Source organism: Chrysoperla carnea, assembly GCF_905475395.1.
Source record: "Chrysoperla carnea chromosome X unlocalized genomic scaffold, inChrCarn1.1 SUPER_X_unloc_166, whole genome shotgun sequence".
Classification (NCBI taxonomy): Eukaryota; Metazoa; Arthropoda; class Insecta; order Neuroptera; family Chrysopidae; genus Chrysoperla; species Chrysoperla carnea.
Genome location: NW_025408118.1, coordinates 15,001 through 21,927, shown reverse-complemented (window position 1 = coordinate 21,927; position 6,927 = coordinate 15,001). Strand labels below are relative to the sequence as shown.

At 29.1% G+C, this 6,927-nt stretch overlaps 3 non-coding genes across 3 annotated transcripts in view; all 3 read left to right on the top strand.

The window, feature by feature from the left end:
- Positions 1 to 2,355: 2,355 nt before the first annotated feature.
- Positions 2,356 to 4,511, top strand: LOC123303956. The gene has a single exon (XR_006536021.1). It is a non-coding gene; the product is annotated as a small subunit ribosomal RNA (ribosomal RNA).
- A 953-nt stretch (positions 4,512 to 5,464) lies between these two features.
- On the top strand, positions 5,465 to 5,619 carry LOC123303954. Its single transcript, XR_006536019.1, has one exon. It is a non-coding gene; the product is annotated as a 5.8S ribosomal RNA (ribosomal RNA).
- A 635-nt stretch (positions 5,620 to 6,254) lies between these two features.
- Positions 6,255 to 6,927, top strand: part of LOC123303957 — a 4,578-nt gene continuing 3,905 nt past the window's right edge. Inside the window, exon 1 of the ribosomal RNA XR_006536022.1 lies at positions 6,255 to 6,927. This exon is cut by the window's right edge and continues 3,905 nt beyond it. This is a non-coding gene — a ribosomal RNA (large subunit ribosomal RNA).

Here is a 6,927-nt window from a genome sequence, read left to right as displayed (position 1 = left end):
ATAAAAATTTTTAGCTGAAAAAAATTTTTTTTTTAAAATTTTTTTCTTTAAATTTTGATTATTCTGTAAAGTTTATGATGTTTAAAGCCATTTTAAACATTATCATATTTTGAGTTTGAAGCACCGGGTGTAATGTCTTTAATATATATGATGGATAGTGCGTGTAAGTTAATGAGATGAATGTATATCTATGTATAACAGTGTATTAGTGGTATTACGTTCAGCAGTCTCACACATATGATATAGTATGGTATAGTATAAGTTGTTTATTTTTCATACTGTCCGTGTATCATTCAACAAAGGTGGTGTAGAGTTGTATATGGCTTGGTATGACGTTGTTGCAATTCTATGGACACTATGATATTACGGATGCACAGATAGAGGAATAACACTTATCGTATATGTATCATTTATGTATGTTGACTGTGTAATGAATACTAAATATAATAAAATAATACACTTTTTAATAGAATAACATTTGTTTCATGTTTTAGTATGATATTAAATGGTATAGAATAGGTTGTTTATTTTTCATACTGTCCGTGTATCATTCAACAAAGGTGGTGTAGAGTTGTATATGGCTTGGTATGACGTCGTTGCAATTCTATGGACACTATGATATTACGGAATAACAGAAAGAGGAATAAAACTTATTGTATATGTATCATTTATAACGTACTTTTATGTTGACAAGAATGAATGTATATCTATATGAAATAGTGTATTTTGTGGTATTATGTTCAACAGTCTTACATATATGATATAGTATGATATAGTATAATTTGTTTATTTTTCATACTCTAAGTGTATCATTCAACAAAGGTGGTGTAGAGTTGTATATGGCTTGGTATGACGTCGTTGCAATTCTATGGACACCATGATATCACGAAAAAACAGAAAGAAAAATAACAATTATCGTATATGTATCATCTATATTATTATTGTATTTTGACTATGTAATGAATGCCAAATTTAAAAATATACACTTTCTTAATAGAATAACATTTATTTTAGTATAATATAAAATGATATTGAATATGTTGTTTAATTTTCATACTGTTCGTGTATCATTCAACAAAGGTGGTGTAGGTATGTATATGGCTTGGTATGACGCTTTTGCATGTCTATGGACACCATGATATTACGAAAAAACAGAAAGAAGAATAACACTTTTCAAATATGTATCATTTATATATTTTATTAACATGAACGCAAAATATACAAAATTATATATATATATACTCAAAATATTCTGGATGGTAATCAGTTTGGTTTATTTTGATATTTAATATTGTATTTTGGTTTTTTTGCTAGTAATGTTTCGAATATGTATATGCTGTTATTATTTTTTAGGTGTACATTGTATTAAATTGTTATCAATTATTTAATGTATGTATACAAAATAATAGCAAAAACATTTTCAATTATTATATAAAAATTTTTTTTTTTACACATGCATATTTATTAATATATGAAATTTTATCTCAGTTTTAATAAATATGTATTGAAATGAATAATAATACAATCTTATATATATTGATAATAGTCTGGATGGTAATCAGTTTGGATTATTTTGATATTAAATATTGTATTATTATTTTTGTAAAAAAATTAATGAGAATTTTGTAAAAAAACCTCTATATGTATATCTTTTTATATCAATATTTAAAAAAAAATTTTTTTTTATTAAATTATTGATTATAAATAGAATAACATATAAATTTTTTTGTCAAAGCAAGTTCATGGGTTATAAGTTTTAAACTTTACACTCCCATATGAGCACACAATATTTATATAAAAATTATTTTTATAAATAATATTACATTGACTCACCTCATACCAAGCGAGAATATTAAGTGTTATTATAACGTTTTTTATTTAAAATTAACTTTTTAAATAAAATTAAAAAATAAATGACGCTTTCAATCTAGCGACGAGTATGAGAAAATGTTTGAAATATTTTAAGACCCATTTGGTGATGGTCTGACAAAAATCATAATTATTTTTTTTTTTTTTTATTCAATAATATTTATTATGAATAACATGTTATATATTTCTTTTTGTAAAAGCAAAAAAATTATATAAATGACATAATAAAATATATATTTGAAAAAAAAAAAAATTAATAATAATATATATATCTCATATGTTTTTTCTATTAATTTTAAAACAATAGAGATATAAAAAAAAAAAAATTTATATCAGTAATGGGTGAGACCATCTGATATTTAAAATGAAATTGTAATAATATTATTATATATTAATAATTATTGTATGAAAATTTTTTTTCTTATAATAAGAAAACAAAAATATCATGTATATTATTATATATTTAATATTATAAATACAAATAGTTCCCTGGTTGATCCTGCCAGTAGTCATATGCTTGTCTCAAAGATTAAGCCATGCATGTCTCAGTACAAGCCAAATTAAGGTGAAACCGCGAAAGGCTCATTATATCAGTTATGGTTCCTTAGATCGTACCCACATTTACTTGGATAACTGTGGTAATTCTAGAGCTAATACATGCAAACAGAGTTCCGACCAGAGATGGAAGGAATGCTTTTATTAGATCAAAACCAATCGGTGTAAATTTTAATTTGCATCGTTTAATTTGGTGACTCTGAATAACTTTAAGCTGATCGCACGGTCTCGTACCGGCGACGCATCTTTCAAATGTCTGCCTTATCAACTGTCGATGGTAGGTTCTGCGCCTACCATGGTTGTAACGGGTAACGGGGAATCAGGGTTCGATTCCGGAGAGGGAGCCTGAGAAACGGCTACCACATCCAAGGAAGGCAGCAGGCGCGCAAATTACCCACTCCCGGCACGGGGAGGTAGTGACGAAAAATAACGATACGGGACTCATCCGAGGCCCCGTAATCGGAATGAGTACACTTTAAATCCTTTAACGAGGATCCATTGGAGGGCAAGTCTGGTGCCAGCAGCCGCGGTAATTCCAGCTCCAATAGCGTATATTAAAGTTGTTGCGGTTAAAAAGCTCGTAGTCGAATCTGTGTCCTACACTGTTGGTTCAATGCTCGCATTGTTTAACTAGCATGTTATGTGGGACGTCCTACCGGTGGGTGGTACAGATTATGTATAAAGTATATTTTAGTGTTATTATTTATTTAATGCATTATATATATTTTTATTATGTAATTTGTCGTAAGTGTTTAACCGTTAAGAGCGGTGGCAGCCCCCAATTGCAATCCCGTCGCGGTGCTCTTAATTGAGTGTCGAGGTGGGCCGGTACGTTTACTTTGAACAAATTAGAGTGCTTAAGGCAGGCTCAAATTTTGCCTGAATATTGTGTGCATGGAATAATGGAATAGGACCTCGGTTCTATTTTGTTGGTTTTCGGAACTCCGAGGTAATGATTAATACGGACAGATGGGGGCATTCGTATTGCGACGTTAGAGGTGAAATTCTTGGATCGTCGCAAGACGGACAGAAGCGAAAGCATTTGCCAAAAATGTTTTGATTGATCAAGAACGAAAGTTAGAGGTTCGAAGGCGATCAGATACCGCCCTAGTTCTAACCATAAACGATGCCAGCTAGCGATCCGCCGAAGTTCCTCCGATGACTCGGCGGGCAGCTTCCGGGAAACCAAAGCTTTTGGGTTCCGGGGGAAGTATGGTTGCAAAGCTGAAACTTAAAGGAATTGACGGAAGGGCACCACCAGGAGTGGAGCCTGCGGCTTAATTTGACTCAACACGGGAAACCTCACCAGGCCCGGACACCGGAAGGATTGACAGATTGAGAGCTCTTTCTTGATTCGGTGGGTGGTGGTGCATGGCCGTTCTTAGTTGGTGGAGCGATTTGTCTGGTTAATTCCGATAACGAACGAGACTCTAGCCTGCTAAATAGACGTACTTTACCGGCATCTCAAGGCCCATCGGCTGTTTGTTTCCCATTTCATTCATTTTCATGTGTGTTATGTATTGTATTTATATATGCATGTATTTTTGAGATTTAACGATCAAGATTATATTTTGTATATATTGTGCTTTATGTTGCATATGTTATGGTGTATGGGTACGCAGTTTTTTGATGTGGTTTTTACTGCCGGCGTACAAATAATTCTTCTTAGAGGGACAGGCGGCATTCTAGCCGCACGAGATTGAGCAATAACAGGTCTGTGATGCCCTTAGATGTTCTGGGCCGCACGCGCGCTACACTGAAGGAATCAGCGTGTCCTCCCAGGCCGAAAGGTCCGGGTAACCCGCTGAACCTCCTTCGTGCTAGGGATTGGGGCTTGCAATTGTTCCCCATGAACGAGGAATTCCCAGTAAGCGCGAGTCATAAGCTCGCGTTGATTACGTCCCTGCCCTTTGTACACACCGCCCGTCGCTACTACCGATTGAATGATTTAGTGAGGTCTTCGGACTGGTACGCGGCAATATTTCTGATATTGCCGATGTTGCTGGGAAGATGACCAAACTTGATCATTTAGAGGAAGTAAAAGTCGTAACAAGGTTTCCGTAGGTGAACCTGCGGAAGGATCATTAACGATATATATAAAATATATTTATTTATATTTTTTGTATTGTTTTTAAATATTCCAAAAAATAAAAATATTATTGATAAGAAATATTTTTTTTAACAAAATAACATATTAATATGTAATTTTCTCAAAATATATAATAGTAATTATGTGTTAAAAGAGATTTATTTTGGTTATGATATCATATTAAAGTAATACGCCAAACTTTTTTTATACACATAATATATCTATACATATAATATAGAGAATATTATATAAATATTAATAATATATTTGTTACATATAAAATATTTTTATATTCAATATTATTATTATTATTAAACAATAATTATTAATAAAATCTATAAATAATTTCTCTTATAAAAAAGTGAAATTAAAAATAGAATATATTGAAATTATTTGTTTATATGTATATAATCTCTATTAAGAAAAATAAAATAAGATTATAATTGATATAATCTATATTTTTATTTTTCTATGTTATATAATAAAAATAAAGAAAACACAAGATAAAATTTTTTTAAAGAATAAAATTTATTTCAAATTTAAATTTCTTTATGTTTTGTCTTGATATTTCTTTTTTTTTATTAAAAGTTATTATGTTAAAAAACAAACCCATTTGTTTTGTACCATATTAATATTATATATATTTTTATGTAGAAAATAATTTATAAAAAAAAAATAAATACATTTCTATAAAATATACCAAATATTAATTATTATATCTAGCTAGCACTAACAAAAATATCAAAAATGTTATGTATATATTTATTAATACCATAATATCTTTAATTTATATATATATATATTTAAAATAAAATATATAATTTATATTCTAGAAAAATTTTTTTATTTTAAAAGAATTTATAAAGATATATAAATTAATAATTTTATTTTTTATATTAAAAATAAAGATTATTATTAATAATAATACTTACATTTAAAATTTAAAAAGATTACCCTGGACGGTGGATCACTTGGCTCGTGGGTCGATGAAGAACGCAGCTAATTGCGCGTCAACTTGTGAACTGCAGGACACATGAACATTGACATTTCGAACGCACATTGCGGTCCTTGGATACTGTTCCCGGACCACATCTGGCTGAGGGTCGTATACATTATATTAATATAATAAAAGATTATTTTACATAAAATTTTTTTTATGAAAAAGAAATTTATCAATAATTAAAAAAGAAAATTTATTTTTTCATATTTAATTAAATTGATAAATAAAATTTTTATAAAAGAAATGTAAAATTATTTATATATGAATGTTTTACGCCAAATATAAGAAAAAAATAAATATAAAATGTTTTTAATAGCATTTAAAATTTATATATTTTTTATTATTTGTCGACATTTTTAAATTAATATATCAATATTATTTTTTATCATTTATATATAATATTATAAAACTTTATGTTAATAATAATATTAATAATAAATGATATTAATAATATATTTTTAAAATATTAAATAAAGAAGAATAAACAAAAATATTATATATTAATATTTTGTTATGGAATATTTTATTTGTAATAAAATTTTCAATATACTCGAAAAAAATTAATATATATAATTATTTATTTTTTATTTTCTTCTCTTTAGATAAATATAAAAATAATATTATATAATAATATTAAAAAAATTTGAGTATGAATAATTAAGAAAATTGTTTACTTATAAAATATAACAAAAACATAATATATAAAAAAAATTTTTGTTTTAATACTTCTAAAAACTTTTACGACCTCAGAGTAGGTGAGATTACCCGCTGAATTTAAGCATATTATTAAGCGGAGGAAAAGAAACTAACTAGGATTCCCTTAGTAGCGGCGAGCGAACAGGGATAAGCCCAGCACTGAACCCCGTGGCTGATAAACAGACACTTGGGGAATGTAGTGTTTAGGAAGATTCAATATAAACCTATTGTTATATAATACATCCAAGTCCATCTTGAATGGGGCCATATACCCATAGAGGGTGCCAGGCCCGTAGTGATTATTATTGATGATAGGTGAATCTTTCCTTAGAGTCGGGTTGCTTGAGAGTGCAGCTCTAAGTGGGTGGTAAACTCCATCTAAGGCTAAATATTACCACGAGACCGATAGCGAACAAGTACCGTGAGGGAAAGTTGAAAAGAACTTTGAAGAGAGAGTTAAAGAGTACGTAAAACCGTTCAGGGGTAAACCTGAGAAACCCGAAAGGTCGAAAGATGAGATTCATTTACTTTTTATCGTTAATCAACCAATTTGTACTAGCATGTGACAAAAATTTTTATTAGGAATTTATTTTTAGTAAAAATATATGCACTGCTGTATATTGTTAATTGTATGATAACGAGGTATGCACTTCTCATCTTGTAGGACGTTGCGACCCATTAAATATTAATCTATAGGCATTGGTGCGTTGATTAATGT